The sequence below is a fragment of the Lepidochelys kempii genome, chromosome 7, assembly GCF_965140285.1.
Source record: "Lepidochelys kempii isolate rLepKem1 chromosome 7, rLepKem1.hap1, whole genome shotgun sequence".
NCBI classification, from domain to species: domain Eukaryota; kingdom Metazoa; phylum Chordata; order Testudines; family Cheloniidae; genus Lepidochelys; species Lepidochelys kempii.
The window spans coordinates 53333418-53355441 of NC_136386.1; the positions used below are offsets into that span (position 1 = coordinate 53333418).

At 46.8% G+C, this 22024-nt stretch overlaps 1 protein-coding gene and 1 long non-coding RNA gene across 2 annotated transcripts in view; one reads left to right on the plus strand and one right to left on the minus strand.

Annotated features, from left to right (window-relative positions):
* Positions 1-251: 251 nt before the first annotated feature.
* On the minus strand, positions 252-3302 carry LOC140914599 (uncharacterized). The gene is made up of 3 exons (XR_012159918.1): positions 3192-3302; positions 1446-2048; positions 252-858 (listed from the first exon to the last, which is right to left on the minus strand). It is a non-coding gene; the product is annotated as an uncharacterized LOC140914599 (long non-coding RNA).
* Positions 3303-3328: 26 nt separating this feature from the next.
* ANXA7 (annexin A7) overlaps positions 3329-22024 on the plus strand; it is a 54948-nt gene continuing 36252 nt past the window's right edge. Inside the window, exon 1 of the mRNA XM_073352833.1 lies at positions 3329-3437. The gene's annotated coding sequence lies outside the window, so the exon portion shown is untranslated. The remainder of the gene's footprint in view (positions 3438-22024) is intronic.

The following is a 22024-nucleotide window of genomic DNA, read 5'->3' on the forward strand; positions in this document are numbered from 1 at the left end:
ACCAGGGCGGTTAGAAGAGCACAGGAGGGCGCGGTAGGCATCAGAGAAGCTTTGAAAACCAGTTTCATGACTGGCCAGATTATGGTGTGAAAGTTCTTTTTGTTTCTCCTTGATGAAACCTCCCGCCCCTTGGTTCACTCTACTTCCCCGCAAGCTAACCACCCTCCCCTCCTCCCTTTAATCATTGCTTGCAGAGGCAATAAAGTCATTGTTGCTTCACATTCATGCATTCTTTATTCATTCATCACACAAACAGGGGGACGACTACCAAGGTAGCCCAGGAGGGGTGGTGGAGGAAGGAAGGAAAATGCCACACAGCACTTTAAAAGTTTACAACTTTAAAATTTATTGATTGCCAGCCTTCTTTTTTTTGGGCAATCCTCTGTGGCGGAGTGGCTGGTTGGCCGGTGGCCCCCCCACCGCGTTCTTGGGCGTCTGGGTGTGGAGGCTATGGAACTTGGGGAGGAGGGCGGTTGGTTACACAGGGGCGGTAGTGGCAGTCTGTGCTCCAGCTGCCTTTGCTGCAGCTCAACCATACACTGGAGCATACTGGTTTGGTCCTCCAGCAGCCTCAGCATTGAATCCTGCCTCCTCTCATCACGCTGCCACCACATTTGAGCTTCAGCCCTGTCTTCAGCCCGCCACTTACTCTCTTCAGCCCGCCACCTCTCCTCCCGGTCATTTTGTGCTTTCCTGCACTCTGACATTATTTGCCTCCACGCATTCGTCTGTGCTCTGTCAGTGTGGGAGGACTGCATGAGCTCAGAGAACATTTCATCACGAGTGCGTTTTTTTTCTTTCTAATCTTCACTAGCCTCTGGGAAGGAGAAGATCCTGTGATCATTGAAACACATGCAGCTGGTAGAGAAAAAAAAAGGGACAGCGGTATTTAAAAAGACACATTTTATAAAACAGTGGCTACACTCTTTCAGGGTAAACCTTGCTGTTAACATTATATACATAGCACATGTGCTTTCGTTACAAGGTCGCATTTTGCCTCCCCCCACCGCGTGGCTACCCCCCTCAACCCTCCCCACTCCCCATGGCTAACAGCGGGGAACATTTCTTTTCAGCCGCAGGCAAACAGCTCAGCAGAATGGGCTCCTCTGATGTCCCCTGAAGAAAAGCACCCTATTTCAACCAGGAGACCAAGAATGATATCTCACTCTCCTGAGGATAACACAGAGAGATAAAGAACGGATGTTGTTTGAACACCAGCAAACATACACTGCAATGCTTTGTTGTACAATGATTCCCGAGTATGTGTTACTGGCCTGGAGTGGTAAAGTGTCCTACCATGAAGGACGCAATAAGGCTGCCCTCCCCAGAAACCTTTTGCAAAGGCTTTGGGAGTACATCCAGGAGAGCTGTGAATGCCAGGGCAAATTAATCCTTTCACATGCTTGCTTTTAAACCATGTATAGTATTTTAAAAGGTACACTCACCGGAGGTCTCTTCTCCGTCTGCCGGGTCCAGGAGGCAGCCTTGGGTGGATTCGGGAGGTACTGGCTCCAGGTCCAGGGTGAGAAACAGTTCCTGGCTGTCGGGAAAACCGGTTTCTCCGCTTGCTTGCTGTGAGCTATCTACAACCTCATCATCATCATCATCATCTTCTTCGTCCCCAAAACCTGCTTCCGTGTTGCCTGCATCTCCATTGAAGGAGTCAAACAACACGGCTGGGTGGTGGCTGAACCCCCTAAAATGGCATGCAGCTCATCATAGAAGCAGCATGTTTGGGGCTCTGACCCGGAGTGGCTGTTTGCCCCTCTGGTTTTCTGGCAGGCTTGCCTCAGCTCCTTAAATTTCACGCGGCACTGTTTCGGATCCCTGTCATGGCCTCTGTCCTTCATGCCCTGGGAGATTTTGACAAAGGTTTTGGCATTTTGAAAACTGGAACGGAGTTCTGATAGCATGGATTCCTCTCCCCATACAGCAATCAGATCCCGTACCTCCTGTTCAGTCCATGCTGGAGCTCTTTTGTGATTCTGGGACTCCATCATAGTCACCTGTGCTGATGAGCTCTGCATGGTCACCTGCAGCTTGCCACGCTGCCCAAACAGGAAATGAGATTCAAAAGTTCGCAGTTGTTTTCCTGTCTACCTGGCCAGTGCATCTGAGTTGAGAGTGCTGTCCAGAGCGGTCACAATGGAGCACTCTGGGATAGCTCCCGGAGGCCAATATCATCGAATTGTGTCCACAGTACCCCAAATTCGACCCGGCAAGGGCGATTTAAGCGCTAATCCACTTGTCAGGGGTGGAGTATGGAAATCGATTTTAAGAGCCCTTTGAGTCGAAATAAAGGGCTTCATCGTGTGGACGGGTGCAGGTTTACATCGATTTAATGCTGCTAAATTCGACCTAAAGTCCTAGTGTAGACCAGGGCAAGATTTTGATTTAGCTATACGGATATAAAGTTGGAGTAACTCCCTTAGTAACTTCAATAGACTTTCCCTTGATTTAGGCTGATGTAACTAAATGTCACAAGCTGGGTTGGTTCAGCTACACTACTTGTTCGGACATGATCACCCTTTAAAGCAGGGTTGCTCGGTGCCCTACGCTTTGGAATAAACTTCAATCCACATTCTTGTAAGAGGAGACTCCGCCTTTCTTTTCCGTAGGCAGTCCTAGTTCTCCCCCCTGTGAGCTGGGGCATACTCTGCTCGTTGAGCTGCTAATGAAACCTCAAATAAATTTGTTAGTCTCTAAGGTGCCCCAAGTACTCCTTTTAAAGAAACCTAGTCAGCTCAGCTAACTAATCCCCTCAGAAGCGCCTCTGCAGCTGAGACTCCAAGCTAATGCCGCGCTCCCTGTTCCCTGTGCGCTAACTAGCGTGTATCCGGCTCACACCGGCGCTGCTTTGGGGGCGGTTCTCTCGGTCTGTATTTCCTAGGGGAAGGATGTCACATGCTTCAGCCCCCATACACATGGCCGTGCCAAGCCCAGAGTACTCCCATGCCCCAAAGGACAAAGGCGGGTAGAGGTGCCCACCTCTTCTTTCTCTCGTTGACAAGCTCCCTACCTGCCCTGGAAGGGATTAGCCAGAGCTGGGAGGCCTCTCCTGCGGGGTACCAGCTGCACTAGCACCCCGGGCACGACCCCATGCTGCCATGGAGGGGGGGCTCTGGGGCCGCAGCGGCCCGGCCCGAGGGACCTGGGGACGCGGCGGGACGAACTCCATTAAACCCCCTCACCCTGTTTCGCGGCTCTACCCATGTCAACAGCCAGAACCAGACCGCCGCCGGGGCAGGGCTGACCGCATTCCCCGCAGAGAACGGCCCGCCTCCGCCTCCGCCTCCGCCTCCTCCTCCTCCTCCTCCTCCAGCGGCGCGGCCAGGAGCTTGCGCTGCCCTCGGGGCGGGTCCCGGGGAAGGGGCGGAGGCGGCCCAGCCCTACAGGCTCCATTTTGCGGGCGCGGTGGCGGCGAGTTGACGGCTCAGGTGAGTGGGGGCGCGGGGGCGCCACCGGCCCGGCGCCTCCCTCCCCGGCAGCGCTTCGGGGCTTTGCGTTCCCCGGGCAGGGACGCCACAGCGGCTCCCCGGCGTGGGCAGTCCCCGGCGTGTAACCCCCGTGGCCCAGGCCGCCCCGGGGAGCCCCCTTGAAACGCGAGGGGTTTGGCGCCAGGCCAGCCCGGCGGGGCCTGGGACGTTGTAGGGTCGCCAGCCCGGGCCCCTTTCCCTTTCCACCCGGAGGCGAGGCGGGGCGGGCAGCTCGGTCCCGCCCGCCTCCTGCCTGCCCTCCGCGGGGCAGAGGCTCCCTGGCCCGCCTGCCCTGAGCCGTGCAGGCCAGAGTGCAGCCCCGCACAGCCTGGGAGGGCGGCCCTGGGCTCCCCAGGCGGCTAGAGTTGCGCATGGGCTCAGGCTGGAGTCCATAATTAATTTTCAAAATAATTTTAAGGGATGTTTATTTTTAAGCTTTTTATAAACATTTAAAAAGGAGCAGACAGTAATTATTGATTGACCTACGTGTTGATTTCCAAAAGTGAAAGCTCTATAACTGTTAAATCACAATTTGTCAACATTTGGGGGGGAGGGATAGCTCAGTGGTTTGAGCATCGGCCTGCTAAACCCAGGGTTGTGAGTTCAATCTGTGCCAAAAATCTGGGGCAAAAATTGGGGATTGGTCCTGCTTTGAGTAGGGGGTTGGACTAGATGACCTCCTGAGGTCCCTTCCAACCCTGATATTCTGTGATAACATCACATGTGAAAATACATAAGTAAATATCCTTAAATCAATATCTAAAGCAGCATTTTTCTTATGTTGCCTATTTGTAAAATGATTATTGATGGAAATTGTTTCCTTTGGCTTGCATGCATACAGTGAAATCCACATTTATTGATATTTACCAATAAAAATGTAATCCTTCCAAGCCTAATTATACCAGTTACACCCCTGCTGTGGATGCAGTTGCATTGGTATAGTTTATTTCCCTTCCCATAGCACCTTTAGGGCATGGCTACACTTGCAGATGTAGAGCGCTGTGAGTTAAACTTCGTACAGCACAGTAGGGAAAGCGCTGCAGTCTGTCCACACTGACAGCTGCAAGCGCACTGCCATGGCCACATTTGCAGCGGCATTGGGAGAGGTGCATTGGGGGAAGCTATCCCACAGAGAGCCTCTTCCCATTCTGGTGCTGTGGCTTGTGGGAAGAGGGTGGGGGGGGGGTGCAGGGCATTCTAGGTCCTGTCCCAATGCCCGGTGATGCATTGGTTTGCATCCCAGCATTTCCTTTGCTTCCATCCACATTTGGTGCCATCTTTCAACGGTTTTTGTACTGCGCACTCTGTCTTCCCTTTCGGTTGGCGGCAGTGGAGCCTGAACTGCTGAGGAATATGCTGACGAGTCTCACCAACGCATCACATTTGGCAGTCGAGATATTCCTTAAGATCCAAAGTGACAGTGAGGACTCCGACGATGATATTGACTCGAGTAATGCAAACGACATGAGTTTGCTTGTAGCATTCACGGACATGCTCACCACCATGGAACGGCGCTTTTGGGCGCGGGAAACGAGCACTGAGTGGTGGGATCACATCGTCATGCAAGTCTGGGATGACGAGCAGTGGCTGCAGAACTTTCAGATGAGAAAAGCCACTTTCGTGGTACTGTCTGAGGAGCTCACCCCCACCCTGTGGCGCAAGGACACGAGATTGAGAACTGCCCTGACGGTGGAGAAGCGGGTGGCTATTGCAATCTGGAAGCAGGCAATTCCAGACAGCTACTGAATGGTCGCTAACCAGTTTGGAGTGGGAAGTCGACTGTTGGAATAGTGTTGATGCAAGTTTGCAGGGCCATTAATCGCATCCTGCTCAGAAGAAACGTGACTCCAGGTAACATGCATGACATTGTGGCTGGCTTTGCACAAATGGGTTTCCCTAACTGTGGAGGGGCGATAGATGGCACACATATTCCAATTCTGGAATCAGCCCACCTAGCTTCCAAGTACGTTAATCGGAAGGGCTATTTCTCTATGGTTCTCCAGGCGCTTGTGGATCACCGTGGGCGTTTCATTGACATTAACGCAGGCTGGCCCAGAAAGGTGCATGACACACGCATCTTTCGGAACACTGGCCTGTTCAGGAAGCTGCAAGCCAGGACTTTTTTCCCAGACCAGAAGATCACCGTAGGGGAAGTTGAAATGCCCGTTGTGATCCTTGGAGACCCCGCTTAACCTTTGATGCCGTGGCTCATGAAATCCTACATAGGGAGCCCTGACAGCAGCAAGGAGCGGTTCAACGACAGGCTGAGCAGGTGCAGAATGACTGTGGAGTATGCTTTTGGCCGTTTAAAGGGTCGCTGGTGCGCTCTGTATGGGAAGCTGGACCTGGCCAATAACAGCATCCCCGTGGTTATATCCGCGTGCTGTACCCTCCATAACATTTGTGAGGGGAAGGGTGAAAGATTCACTCAGGCATGGAACTTGGAGGTTCAACACCTGGAGGCTGAATTTGAACAGCCAGAGAGCAGGGCTATTCAAGGGGCCCAGCGTGGGGCTGCAAGGATTAGGGATGCCTTGAGGGAGCAATTTGAGGCTGAAAGCCAACAGTAATGTCTGGTGGGGTGCCCTGCACGGGAGTGAAGTGCGGTAGGAATCTGTTTGCTACGTATGATACACTGACTTGCAGTGCCTGTTGCTTTCCTGGGCTAAGGTTTCTTTTATGTTATGCAATAAAAAAGAATGTTTTCAAAGCCAAAAAATCAATTTATTGAAAAGAAACACAACACAACTGCTTGGGAAACACAAAGGGCAAGGGGGTGGGGTGGGGAACGGTACAATCACAGATTTGTATATGTCCCGTCTGGAGTGCTGTGCAATGCGTGCTGCACTTCAGGATGGCTATACTGCATGGTGATGGGGGTTGAGTGCAGTGGGTAAGGGTCATAGTTTTTGGGGCTGGGTGGTGAAGCTACAAGTGTTGGAGGCAGCGGGTGGCAGTAAGAACCTGGATGTTGGGGAAAGTGGTTTGGAGGTAACATGGTGGCACAAGGGAAACAGTTTTGGGACAAGAGCTGGCGGGGCAGGGGGGTGCAGTAGTGCTCCGCCTGCATGGCTACGAGCGCCTGGATCGAGTCCACTTGGCGCTCCATGATGCTTATCAGCCACTCTGTGCTTTGGTGCCGGCGATCCGTATTCTGCTGGCGGACCCTCCTTTCACTCTCCCGCCACTCCTGCACTTTTTTATTTTCATTAGTTGAATGCTGCATGACTTCATGCAGCATGTCCTCTTTGCTTCTACATGGCCTCTTTCTGATTCTTTGCAGCCTCTTGGCTGTTGATAATATGGACGGCTGAGATCTCAAGGTTGCAACTGTAAAGGCAAAATGCAACACTTAACAGAGGCAGCATTGTTCACACCAGACAGAGCAATGATTGCCCCATACTCTAGGGAAAGCACAGTCTACACAATAGCATAATTTGCCTGTCCCAAAGCGAGCGCACACAACCCATGGGAGCCCCAAAATGGTGAGTAAGCACAGGGTGAAGCGTGACTGATGGTTTCACGGCTGTACTGTCCTCTGGGTTTCTGTGCCTTGGGAAGAGTCAACAGCAGCAGGGGACCGCTATGGTGAACATTGTACCCACATTTTCCACAGGATTTTGACCTGGAAGATATCTCGTTGCAGAGGGTGACCTGGGAAGCAAGGGAGGGTCTTCTACTGCAATGCGGCTTCCACCTTGGCTCACGTGCAGCTTGCCTGTATGCAACAATGGTCCACCCGCCCCTCATGGCACAGTGGCGTGGACAAGTTAGCCTTACTGGGATGAGGACAATAGTGGCTCTCCCAAAAAACCTGCGCAAGCATATTGCCCAAGTTTTAAGAGATCACTGAGGCCGATTACCGCGATGAGAGAGAGCACATCAACGCCCTATTCCGCATCTAGGCATGTATGTAGCCCTAACCCTCCTCACGCCAAGAGCCCGCACTGAATAACTTCCTTCCCAAAATAAAAGCCGCTTACCAGGAACCTCCTTTGGTGTTTGTTCTTCCCCAAGCACCGGCCACCGCGACTGGCTACCCTCGTCCTGGCTTGAGAACAGCTCCTGGCTTCATGCACCTATGGATTCTGGGGTGTCTTCCTCCGCCGGAGCACCCTCGTTTCCGCTTTGCTGGCTCCTCCTGCCTTGTTGCACTGGCCTCTGAGATGTCCATGGTGGTACTCAGTATGGAGGTGGGGTTGCCCTCAAGTATCGCGTCCAGCTCTTTGTAAAAACAGCAGATCGCGGGGGCAGCACCGGAGCAGCTGTTTGCCTCTCTGGCTTTGTGGTAGGCATTCCGCAGCTCCTTCACTGCAGTGCTCCCCTGTCATGACCCCTTTCCAGCATGGCCCTTGATATCTGCCCGAAGATATTGAAATTCCTGTGGCTGGAGTGCAGCTGGGACTAGACAGCTTCCTCCACCCAAACACTGATGAGGTCCAGCACTTCGCCATTGCTCCATACTGGGGATCGCCTGGCGCATGGAGGCATCGTGACCTGGAAAGATTCACTGAGAGCACTCCACGCCTGGCTGAGCAAACAGGAAGGGGATTTTCAAAATTCCCAGAGAATTTAAAGGGAGGGTCTTACTGTTGGTCACCTGAGGGCAGGGCAGTAGAGTTCAAAGTGATGACCAGAGTGGCTAGAACAGGCATTGTGGGATACTTCTGGAGGCCGATCAGAGTGCAATAATAGACCAGGGCGTCCACACTGGCGCCGCAGCGCTCCAGCGGGGGCACAGCAAACGTTATTCCACTCAGCGAGGTGGAGTACCAGGAGTGCTCTAGCCGTGGACTCAGAGAGTTCTACGTGCCTTGCCAGTGTGGACGGGTAGTGAGCTAGGGTGGCTGGGGCTCCTTTATTGTGCTGTAACTCGCAAGTGCAGCCAGGCCCTTATACTGATACACTTTAGTCCACACTAGGAGCTTGTACCACTTGTATGCCAATATAGTTAAAGTGGTACAACTTTCTAATGGAGACAAAGTCTTGTTTGAGTATGTCTACACTGCAACTGCATCTGCAGCTGACCCATGCCAGCTGTCTCTGGCTGCGGCGGGGCTGTTTAATTGCAATGTAGACATTTGGCTGGGTATGGGGGACAGGCTCTAGGACCCTGCGAGGTGGGACAACAACCTGAAGGAAACAAGGAAGCAACCTGAGCCCCACACAAATTGGAGTCAGGTGGCATGGGCCCACCATCATGCCATGGTTGCCTAATTGCAATGTAGACACAGTATTTGGGGTCCCTGTATGTGAAAAACTGGTTCTGATTTTCCTCAGCTTCTCCTATCCTTTTTCTAGTACCCATCTAGAAAATGTGGGCTCTCCATTTTGTTTAAAAATACTGAAAAGTGTAATTAAAATGTGGGAAGGACAATATAATGAGGTGATTACAGGTGCTCTCTGCCCTTGAGCCACATGCACTCCATTTACTGGCTGTCCTTGTAGTGACCCTTGGAGAGGGATGAGAAATCAGAAATGTGTAAATGCTTTTCCCTTTCCTGAAATTAGTTTTGTAGAAGCCAAAAGAGAATGTTTCTTCTCGCCTTATTCTGTAAACTGCTGTTCACACTTGATTTTAATTTCTGCTTCTGTCCACACAGCTCTTCTTGGAATTGTCTATCTCCTAGCATAATTATGAACTGAAATGATTTGTTGATGCTCTTATATGTACCTCTTAATCCTTTCTGTGCTTTCCTGTGGCCAGATGAAGACTGTGGGAGTCTTTAAAGTTTGCTCTTTTATTTTCAAGTTAACACAGTAAAAGGAATCATCTACGACTTTGTACATGCTCTTTCTACTAGATTTTTAATATGTTTTTGCTTTGCTGTCTACACCCCTTTTCTGCCACTTTTGCTAAGGAGGGGATCTTTGGAGGCTGCAGGAAGTGCAGACAAAGGGCTGTTAATGCGTTAAGTTTGTGAGTGGCTTTTGGAGTTACACTTTCTAGGAAGAAAAGGAGTACTTGTGGCACCTTAGAGACTAACCAATTTATTTGAGCATAAGCTTTCGTGAGCTACGGCTCACTTCATCGGATGCATAAAGTGGAAAGTACAGCGAGCAGATTTTATATATACACACAGACCATGAAAAAATATACATTGTAAGGAGAGTGATCACTTAAGATGAGCTGTTACCAGCAGGAGAGTGGGGTAGGGGGAGAGAAAACCTTTTGAAGTGATAATCAAGGTGGGCCATTTCCAGGAGTTAACAAAAACGTCTGAGGAAGGGGGGGCGGGTGTGAGGGAAAGGGAGGAGGAATAAACAAGGGGAAATAGTTTCACTTAGTATAATGACTCAACCACTCCCAGTCTCTATTCAAGCCTAAGTTAATTGTATCCAATTTGCAAATTAATTCCAATTCAGCAGTCTCTCGTTGGAGTCTGTTTTCGAAGTTTTTTTGTTGAAGGATACTCACTTTGAGATCAGAAATCGAGTGACCAGAGAGATTGAAGTGTTCTCTGACTGGTTTATGAATGTTATAATTCTTGACATCTGATTTGTGTCCATTTATTCTTTTGCGTAGAGACTGTCCAGTTTGCCCAATGTACATGGCAGAGGGGCATCTCCGGCACATGATGGCATATATCACATCGGTAAATGTGCAGGTGAACGAGCCTCTGATAGTGATTAGGCCCTATGATGGTGTCCCCTGAATAGATATGTGGGCACAGTTGGCAGCGGGCTTTGTTGCAAGGATAGGTTCCTGGGTTAGTGGTTCTGTTGTTTGGTGTGTGGTTGCTAGTGAGTATTTGCTTCAGGTTGGGGGGCTGTCTGTAGGCAAGGACTGGCCTGTCTCCCAAGTTTTGTGAGAGTGATGGGTCGTCCTTCAGGATAGGTTGTAGATCCTTGATAATGCGTTGGAGAGGTTTTAGTTGGGGGCTGAAGGTGGCGGCTAGTGGCGTTCTGCTATTTTCTTCGTTGGGCCTGTCCTGTAGTAGGTGACTTCTGGGTCCTCTTCTGGCTCTGTCAATCTGTTTCTTCACTTCAGCAGGTGGGTATTGTAGTTGTAAGAATGCTTGATAGAGATCTTGTAGGTGTTTGTCTCTGTGTGAGGGGTTGTAGCAAATGCGGTTGTATCGTAGAGCTTGGCTGTAGACGATGGATCGTGTGGTGTGGTCTGGGTAAAAGCTGGAGGCATGTAGGTAGGAATAGCGGTCAGTAGGTTTCCGGTATAGGGTGGTGTTTATGTGACTATCGCTTATTAGCACTGTAGGGTCCAGGAAGTGGTTCTCTTTGTGTGGACTGGTCCAGGCTGAGGTTGATGGTGGGATGGAAATTGTTGAAATCATGGTGGAGTTCCTCAAGGGCTTCTTTTCCATGGGTCCAGATGATGAAGATGTCATCAATGTAGCGCAAGTAGAGTAGGAGCATTAGGGGACGAGAGCTGAGGAAGCGTTGTTCTAAGTCAGCCATAAAAATGTTGGCATACTGTGGGGCCATGCGGGTACCCATAGCAGTGCCGCTGATTTGAAGGTATACGTTGTCCCCAAATGTGAAATAGTTATGGGTGAGGACAAAGTCACAAAGTTCAGCCACCAGGTTTTCCATGACATTATCGGGGATACTGTTCCTGATGGCTTGTAGTACATCTTTGTGTGGAATGTTGGTGTAGAGGGCTTCTACAACCATAGTGGCCAGGATGGTGTTTTCAGGAAGATCACCGATGGATTGTAGTTTCCTCAGGAAGTCAGTGGTGTCTCGAAGATAGCTGGAAGTGTTGGTAGCATAGGGCCTGAGGAGAGAGTCTACATAGCCAGACAATGGTGCTGTCAGGGTGCCCATGCCTGAGATGATGGGGTGCCCAGAATTTCCAGGTTTATGGATCTTGGGTAGCAGATAGAATATCCCAGGTCGGGGTTCCAGGGGTGTGTCTGTGCAGATTTGTCCTTATGCTTTTTCAGGGAGTTTCTTGAGCAAATGCTGTAGTTTCTTTTGGTAACCCTCAGTGGGACCAGAGGGTAATAGCCTGTAGAAAGTGGTGTTGGAGAGCTGCCGAACAGCCTCTTGTTCATATTCCGACCTATTCATGATGACAACAGCACCTCCTTTGTCAGCCTTTTTGATTATGATGTCAGAGTTGTTTCTGAGGCTGTAGATGGCATTGTGTTCTGCACGGCTCAGGTTATGGGGCAAGTGATGCTGCTTTTCCACAATTTCAGCCTGTGCACGCCGGCGGAAGCAATCTATGTAGAAGTCCAGTCTGCTGTTTCGACCTTCAGGAGGAGTCCACCTAGAATCCTTTTTTTTGTAGTGTTGGTAGGAAGGTCTCTGTGGATTAGTATGTTGTTCAGAGGTGTGTTGGAAATATTCCTTGAGTCGGAGATGTCGAAAATAGGATTCTAGGTCACCACAGAACTGTATCATGTTCGTGGGGGTGGAGGGGCAGAAGGAGAGGCCCCGAGATAGGACAGATTCTTCTGCTGGGTTAAGAGTATAGTTGGATAGATTAACAATATTGCTGGGTGGGTTAAGGGAACCATTGCTGTGGCCTCTTGTGGCAAGTAGTAGTTTAGATAATTTAGTGTCCTTTTTCTTTTGTAGAGAAGCAAAGTGTGTGTTGTAAATGGCTTGTCTAGTTTTAGTAAAGTCCAGCCATGAGGAAGTTTATGTCGAAGGTTGGTTTTTTTATGAGAGTATCCAGTTTTGAGAGTTCATAGTTAATCTTTCCCTGTTTGCTCTAGAGGATGTTGATCAGGTTGTTCCGAAGTTTCTTTGAGAGCGTGTGACACAAGCTGTCAGCGTAGTCTGTGTGGTATGTAGAGTCTAATGGATTTTTTACCTTCAGTCCTTTTGGTATGATGTCCATCTGTTTGCATTTGGAAAGGAAGATGATGTCTGTCTGTATCTGTACAAGCTTTTTCATGAAGTTGATAGATTTCCACTGCATATGGCTAAATGCAGTGCCTTGCATAATGACAGGTTTCAGAGTAGCAGCCGTGTTAGTCTGTATTCGCAAAAAGAAAAGGAGTACTTGTTGCACCTTAGAGACTAACCAATTTATTTGAGCATAAGCTTTTCTGAGCTACAGCTCACTTCATCGGATGCATAAAGTGGAAAGTACAGTGAGCAGATTTTATATATACACATAGACCATGAAAAAATATACATTCTCAAGGACCAGTCTGTGAGATCTCACTGACACAGTTTAGGAAGGCAGCAAGCTGCTCTAAGGCATTCAGAGGTAAGTGAGTTCATGTGCTGTGGACACGCAGCTGGCTAATGTTTAACAAGTACTTAGTCCCATATTATGCAAGTGATTTAATTTCTCTCCTGAAAAGCATCTGCACATACTGAAAGCTATTTCAGTAAATGTTACTGCCAGGTTACATTAACTTTTGAAAACTGATTACTACAGTGTTTGAACCACAGCTGAGGATTAGTCTCCAATCCAGTTCAATGTACTGTAGTTGTAATATGGGCGGTGCTATTGAAACTGTGGCCTCTGTGCAAGCCATTTACATAATTTTTAAGTCATCCATTCTTTATTTTCAAATGGAATAAAATGATTTTTTTTATTTTAACAGACGAAGAAAATACAAACAATGTTTCTATGATGATGGTGCCCAAGGACTCCAAATAGGGATTAGAGCCTCATGAAAATTTTTACAACACAAATATATTCCATGCCACAGATACAGTCCCTGCCCCAGAGAGCGCACAGTCTGTGATTTAGAAAATACAAAACAGGCGAATAAATAGACAAAGGGGAGGGAGGAAAGTTTTAAAAAAGGTACCAGTAGAGATGGCTCTAATTCCATGTGTTAGCAGTGTCACAGGTGGTCACAAGCGTAAACTGGCAGTTAACTTGCTAATCAAAATCTTAGACAACTTGAACAACTGGTCTGTTTTATTTGAAAATTAGAAGTTTGAAATTCCTTCCTGTTCCCGCCCTCCCTCATGTGAAGGTATCTATTTTCACTCTTTTGCTTTCGCTAATAAATCAAAGGGAAAAATGTAGGTTAAAACATTTGTTTAGTTTTCTTGTCTGGTACTAAAATCTTAAATTATGAAAAATGAAATTTTATGTTAATGTTTTTAGCATGTTTCAAGACATAGTTAAAGGATTGTTGGATCTCATTTGCTCTACAAAATGAAACTGTTTTAACTGTTGGGGAAACAACAGTGTTGCATTTTGCAGTACAGACAGGACTGTGGTATGACTCAAATTATATAATACATTTTAAATCTGATATCTTTTAAATTTTGTTATGGAAACTATACAAACAGGGTCCTTGGTTTCATAAACCTCCTCCAGTCCCCTTAGAGTGGCAAGCTTCCCAGTTAGGGCTATAATTTATTAATGGAATTCAACAAAGTAGACAAGCTGAAAATTATATATTTTTTTTCTTTCAGTTTTAGTAATTTTTGTTGGGTAATAAGTAAACCACTTTCAGACACTAGGGGCCCCTTTAAGCAATAACTGAAACTGACTGGTCTTGTTACTGTCAAAATGGAGCTATATGCAAAGTGTAAATGGCATAAATATCTGAAGACGTACATGATTCAAACCCAAAATTTTAACATTCAAATCTAAATTGTACTTAATAGAGGAAACTTGAGTTTAACAAGTGTCACCGTGCCTCAATGGGTTACAGCTGAGCATGCCAGATTCAGGACAAACTGCTGAGAAATAAGGGCCAACTGATTGTTATTCTTCCATACGATGTACCACTCCAGTAACTAAACTTCTGTCTCACCACACTGGTTAGCAAGAAGTCAGAAATACAGTTTCCCAGCCCTTGTTTCACCACCCAGACACTAGACTTAATGATGAGTCCCACTTGCATACTATGGAACTTTATTCCCATAATATGGGAATCACTTGCATAATATGGGACTTTATTTAGAAAAGCTGGACGAGCACAAGTCCATGGGGCTGGATGTGCTGCATCCGAGAGTGCTAAAAGAGTTGGCGGATGTGATTGCAGAGCCATTGGCCATTATCTTTGAAAACTCATGGCGATCGGGGGAAGTCCCGGACGACTGGGAAAAGGCTAATGTAGTGCCCATCTTTAAAAAAGGGAAGAAGGAGGATCCTGGGAACTACAGGCCAGTCAGCCTCACCTCAGTCCCCGGAAAAATCATGGAGCAGGTCCTCAAAGAATCAATCCTGAAACACTTACATGACAGGAAAGTGATCAGGAACAGTCAGCATGGATTCACCAAGGGCAAGTCATGCCTGATTAATCTAATTGCCTTCTATGACGAGATAACTGGCTCTGTGGATGAGGGGAAAGCAGTGGACGTGTTGTTCCTTGACTTTAGCAAAGCTTTTGACACGGTCTCCCACAGTATTCTTGCCAGCAAGTTAAAGAAGTATGGGCTGAATGAATGGACTATAAGGTGGATAGAAAGTTGGCTAGATTGTCGGGCTCAACGGGTAGTGATCAATGGCTCCATGTCTAGTTGGCAGCCGGTATCAAGTGGAGTGCCCCAAGGGTCGGTCCTCGGGCCGGTTTTGTTCAGTATCTTCATAAATGATCTGGAGGATGGTGTGGATTGCACCCTCAGCAAATTTGCAGATGACACTAAACTGGGAGGAGAGGTAGATGTGCTGGAGGGTAGGGATAGGATACAGAGGGCCCTAGACAAATTAGAGGATTGGGCCAAAAGAAATCTGATGAGGTTCAACAAGGACAAGTGCAGAGTCCTGCACTTAGGACAGAAGAATTCCATGCACAACTACAGACTAGGGACCGAATGGCTAGGCAGCAGTTCTGCAGAAAAGGACCTAGGGATTACAGTGGATGTGAAGCTGAATATGAGTCAACAGTGTGCCCTTGTTGCCAAGAACGCCAATGGCATTTTGGGATGTATAGGTAGGGGCATTGCCAGCAGATCGAGGGACGTGATCGTTCCCCTCTATTTGACATTGGTGAGGCCTCATTTGGAGTACTGTGTCCAGTTTTGGGCCCCACACTACAAGAAGGATGTGGATAAATTGGAAAGAGTCAAGCGGAGGGCAACAAAAATGATCAATAAAAATGATGAGGGGACTGGAACACATGACTTATGAGGAGAGGCTGAGGGAACTGGGATTGTTTAGTCTGCGGAAGAGAAGAATGAGGGGGGATTTGATAGCTGCTTTCAACTATCTGAAAGGGGGTTCGAAAGAGGATGGCTCTAGACTGTTCTCAGTGGTAGCAGATGACAGAACAAGGAGTAATGGTCTCAAGTTGCAGTGGAGGAGGTTTAGGTTGGATATTAGGAAAAACTTTGTCACTATGTGGGTGGTGAAACACTGGAATGCGTTACCTAGGGAGGTGGTGGAATCTCTTTCCTTAGATATTTTTAAGGTCAGGCTTGACAAAGCCCTGGCTGGGATGATTTAGTTGGGGATTGGTCCTGCTTTGAGCAGGGGGTTGGACTAGATGACCTCCTGAGGTCCCTTCCAACCCTGATATTCTATGATTCTGTGAGTGGCTATTTAAAACCAATTTCATCAAAGGGTTCTTCTAATCCTAAGAGATGAACCATGTAGCCAGGCCAATATATAACTCAGATCTTACCCAATAATCATGCTATTGCCAGTCCTTTTATTATCTAATATCTAAAGGTTTATTTATAAGAGAAAAGAAAGAGAAGAGAATTAAAATGGTCAAAGGAATCAAATACGTACAGTCATTGCAAAGTTCTTGGAACAGGTTTGTAGCAGTGATGGAATTAGGGTTGCCAACTTTCTAAGTGCAGAAAACCGAACACCCTTGCACTGCCCCCGCTCACTCAATCCCCCCTCCCTCCATTGCTTGCTCTCCTCCACCCTTACTCGCTCATTTTCACTGAGCTGGGGTAGGGGTGCAGGAGGGGGTGCAGGCTCTGGGGTGGGACTGGGGATGAGAGTTTTGGGGTGCAGGAGGGGGTTCCGAGCTGGGGCAGGAGGTTGGGCTGTGGGAGGGGGTTTGGGGTACAGGCTCTGGGCAGTGCTGAGCTCAGGCAGCTCTCAGGAAGTGGGGACATGTCCCTCTGGCTCCTAGGTGGAGACGTGTACAGGGTGCTCTGCAGATCCTCCCTGGACACTCCTCCACCTAGGAGCCAGACATGCCGGCTACTTCCTGGGAGCTGCGTGGAGCCAGGCAGGGAGCCTGCCAACCCTGCTGCGCTGCCAACCAGACTTTTAACAGCCCGGTCAGCAGTGCTGACCGGAGCCACCAGGGTCCCTTTTCAGCCAGGTGTTCCGGTCGAAAACAGGACACCTAGCAACCCTAGATGGAATAAACTGCTGGCTTGTAATGTCTCTGGTAACTTCCAAAAGATTGGAAGGTCCTGAGTCTATTGGTTGTAATGCTCCTGTTAGGGTAAGTCCAGAGATCAGATCAGGAAAGAAGCAAAATGGAGATGCTTCCAGGGTCTTTTATACTTTCTTCCATGTGGAGGGGATGCTCTCAGTCTTTAGTTTGTGGAAAACTACAGGTGTATCATGGAGTCCAGGGTCATATGAGCCAGTCACATGCCCTTGAATGCTTTGATGAATCATAGCCAGAGCCATTACCCATATTTTGGCTAAGGCATCCACAGGATGGCCCACCTTGCAGGGATAATCTTCTTCCTTGGCCATTTGTGTTTGTTAATGGGCCATCAACTTGAATGGTCCATTCACAATGTGCAGGCTAAACTAGATGCAAACTATCTTGTGGGTGTTACGCCAGGAGCAAACACATTTGAAATACAGGTATGTAGTCAATATTCATAACTTCAGATACAAAAATGATATACGCATACAAACAGGATAATCATATTCAGAAAATCATAACTTTTCCATTGACACCTTACATGAGATAATTTGTACAAGATTTTTGCAGTTGTATAGCAGTGGTAGCAACAATGATGTACATGGTCATACGTTAATCCTATAACATCACAATAAGTTCCTTTTTAATTGAAATTTGACTAAAGTTACTATATTCAGCCAAAAAAAGGGGGAGGGGAGAAAAATCCACTGTTTCTTTGGTAGAAATAAGTAGTAATTTGTAATATGTGTGGTTAAACATTAAAACACAAATCTGAAAACCTAAAATACTCATGCTGCATTAGGGATGCTTCCCCTTAATTTATCATATTTACTTTGATCAACCTGATCCATCTCCCAAAGCCTTCTGTTGCTTGTCTTTGGCACGGACGCTAAGGTTGCTTTACTTCTATAGTTGTCACATCATAGTGTTAACAGTATGACTTAGAGTGAGAGACTGACTACATGTAATCCTATACTATTTTTGTTTCAGCACTTGAATTTGGTCTGATACACTTTGGTTTTTTTAATGTTTCTGCTTTAATTCTCAGCAAGTTAACTTTGTAAATGCTTGCTACTGTCTGTGTAGATGATGGTCAGTAAAAATGAAAGATTCCTGTTAAACATTAAGTTTTACTATCTGGTATGTTATGCTGAAATGCAGTTTTTAGTCCTGGGGGAATTCTGCGCCAAAACATTAAAAATTCTGTACACAATATTTTAAAATTCTGGTAAAATAAGAATTAGATAAGTTAATGGAGGCGAGGTCCACCAATGGCTATTAGCCAGGATGGGCACGGATGTAAAACCATGCTCTGAAGCATCCCTAGCCTGTGTTGTCAGAGGCTGGGAAGGGGCGACAGAGGATGGATCACTTGATGACTACCCCTTCTGTACATTCCCTCTGAAACACCTGGCATTGGCCACTGTCAGAAGACCGGATACTAGGTACATGATACATGGACCATTGATCTGACCCAGTATGGCCGTTCTTATGTAAAATTCTGCATATTTTATTTGTCAAAATAGCACAATATAATCATGCTCATTTCAATTATTTTGGTAATTTATTTCAAAATACCTGTCAGCAAGTATGTCTGTAACAATACAGTTTCAGGAAATTTTTGGGGGGCAAATAGATTCCCTACTAAGCATATTAATACAGTCTGTCCCCCTCACTAGCCCTTCTGAACCCCAGTCTATGACCCTTCAGCAGCCCTGTGTGCCCCACACTGTCTGTCCTAACTTGGCTCTGTGGTCAGGGTACTGTGATGAATGCAGCCAGCTGCTGGCTGTTCTGGCACCACAGTGGTCTCTGGTGGGTGAAAGGCGGAACTGCAGCACTTCTTGGGTAGAATGTATTTTCTGCAGAGAAAAAAATTGTGTGCCAGATATGAATTCTGCATGTGTGCAGTGGTGCAGAATTTCCCCAGAAGTAAGTTGTCCTGGTCAGTGGATACATAGAAATGCTGGGCAGTTATTGACCATAATTGCACTTTTTTCTCACTTATGCAATTTCCTCCACTGTGCGTGAGCGGATGAGACTGCCATTTTACTAAAAACTGTACAGTAGGTAGTCCCCAGTCAGAGTGCTCAGATGGTCTTTCAGTAACTAGGGTTTATGAATATCCCTCCACTTTGATTGGAACTATCCTTAGAACTCCCTGTCTAACTGCCCAAAAACAGTTGGCTGATCCTGTCCCACTCCTACTAATCCCCTTCACTAGCCCAGATACCATTTATAATTTAAGTAAGAAGGAAATTATTTTTTGGAAGGGGAACTAAGGAGAAAATAGTGGAGGAGATGGGTGCTGAGTGGGGAGAGAGTCAAAAGATGACAGCCAGTGGGGCATATGGATGGGGCTTTTTGAGGTGACTGGGCAACAAAATGGGAGATGAAATTCAATGTTGATAAATGCAAAGAAATGCACATTGGAAAGCATAATCCCAACTATACATATAAAATGATGAGATCTAAATTAGCTGTTACAACTCGAGAGAGAACTTGGAGTCATTATGGCTAGTTCTCTGAAAACGTCCACTCAATGTGCAGCGGCAGTCAAAAAAGTGAACAGAATGTTGGGAACCATTAGGAAAGGGCTGCATAATAAAACAGAAAATATCATATTGCCTCTGAAGAAATCCATGGTACACCTCCATCTTGAATACTGTGTGCGGATGTGGTCTCCCCCATTTCAAAAAAGATATATTGGAATGGGAAAAGGTTCAGAAAAGGACAACAAAAATTATTAGGGATATGGAACGGCTTCTGTATGAAGAGACATTAGAAAGACTGGGACTCTTCAGCTTGGAAGAGAGATGACTAAGGGGGGATATAATAGAGGTCTATAAAATCATGACTGGTGTGGAGAAAGTAAATAAGGAAGTGTTATTTAGTTCTTCTCATGACACAAGAACTAGGGGTTACCAAATTAAATTAATAGGCAGCAGGTTTAAAACAAACAAAAGGAAATATTTTTTCATGCAACGCACTGTCAACCTGTGGAACTCCTTGCCAGAGGATGTTGTGAAGGCCAAGACTATAGCAGGGTTCAAAAAAGAGCTAGATAGATTCATGGAGGATAGGTTCATCAGTGGCTATTAGTCAGGATGGATAGGGATGGTGTCCCTAGCCTCAGTTTGCCAGAAGTTAGGAATGGGTGACTGGATGGATCACTTGATGATTTACCTGTTCTGTTCATTCCCTCTGGGGCATCTGGCATTGGCCACTGTCAGAAGACAGGATACTGGGCTAGATGGACCTTTGGTCTGACCCAGTATGGCCATTCTTATGTTCTTATTTTCTTAATATTCTATTAGAGAATTCTGTAGACGTAGAATAGTCTATATTGAGAATGTAGGGGTGAAATTCACCCCAACTTCATAAAACCTAAGTATTCAGTTTCTATTCAGATAAGTGCAGAGGTTACATTAATTCCTTCAATCCAGGGTCAGGGGCTGCTGCTACTCTGGATTGTGGGCTGAAATAGTAGCTCCAGCCCCTCCACATTGATTGCGCAGGATACTGTGTCCACTGGATCTGCAAACACTCCCCTGGCTAACTGCAGGGTGTAAGTAGTAGTGTGGAAGACTATCATCAGACTTTCACACCAGGGATGAATGTTACTTCATCCCTAGTGCAGATCTATAGCTGTCTGGCAGTTGTACTTGCTTAAGGGAGATAATGCATATTGAAACCAGGCCTTTGTGAGGCTTTTCCTTTACCTGAATGTTTCCTCCCTGTTTTTGCCTGACTTCTGGGTAATGTTTGCATTGCAATAATTAATGAGTCTGGAAACATTTGCTATAAACATCCATTTTCAGTGTTTTCTACTCATTAATAAATATTTGCTTTCAGGTTGAAACTTAGATCTCTGCAAAACTTTTTCATGCAGCACTTAGCTGTTCTGGTTTGTTTGTTAATGGCTTAAGAGAGCAATGTAATTATGTGCTGTGGGTCATGTTCATCATAGTAGAAGTTTTAAAGGCCATGATATTTCTTATGAATGACAATGTTTACTTCAGTGGGAGTCTGGTGAGGATAAGGTTTTGTAAATTATTTTAAAGATTGCAGGTAGCTGAGAGGTGGTTAATGAACATTGAAACAATACCACGCATGAGAGCTGAATAAACATACAGTTCTGATTTGCTGGCAGGTTTAGGCAACTATCCTGACTTTTTTTTTTAAACAAAAAACATATTTTATCATCTTGGGTTTAAGGAATCAATCTCTTCGTGTTTTGGTATGGAGCTTTCCCTGTTGCCCTTTCAGTTGCAGCAGTAAAGATTTATCATTTGTTAGAAACAATGCAAAATGGTGATGCTGGGGGTTTTAAAAAATTGAATTCTGCTACTTGATCTCCATTATTTTTGCTCACTGAGCCCTGGTCTACACTATGAGTTTAGGTCGAATTTAGCAGCGTTAGATCAATTTAACCCTGCACCTGTCCACACGACGAAGCCATTTTTTTCGACTTAAAGGGCTCTTAAAATCGATTTCTGTACTGCTCTCCCGATGAGGGAATTAGCACTGAAATCGATCTTGCAGGGTCGAATTTGGGGTAGTGTGGTCGCGATATGACGGTATTGGCTTCTGGGAGCTATCCCAGAGTGCTTCATTGAGACCGCTCTGGACAGCGCTCTCAACTTAGATGCACTGGTGAGGTAGACAGGAAAAAGCCCGCAAACTTTTGAATCTCATTTCCTGTTTGGCCAGCGTGGCAAGCTGCAGGTGAGTGCAGATCTCATCAGCACAGGTGACCGTGATGGAGTCCCAGAATCGCAAAAGCGCTCCAGCATGGACCGAATGGGAGGTACGGGATCTGATCGCTGTATGGGGAGACGAATCCATGCTATCAGAACTCAGTTCCAAAAGATGAAAAGCCCAAACATTGAAAAAATCTCCAAGGGCATGAAGGACAGAGGCTATAATATGGACCCACAGCAGTGTCACGTGAAACTTAAGGAACTCAGGCAAGCCTACCAAAAAACCAGAGAGGCAAACGGCTGCTCGGGGTCATAGCCCAAGACATGCCACTTCTATGATGAGCTGCATGCCATTCTAGGGATGCAGCCACCACTACCCCTCCCCTGTGCTTTAACTCCGTCAGTGGATTATCATGCAACAGGGGTGCACATTTTGGGGATGAGGAGGAGGATGATAGCGCACAGCAAGCAAGTGGAGAAACCGTTTTCCCCGAGAAATGATAAGCTTCAGAAACCATTTTTAACTTCCATAAATAAAATACGATGCTCCTCTTCTAGCTCCTGATCTTGGAAGGTGCAGAATGCCCTTAGCTTTACTGGACCAGACCCTTAC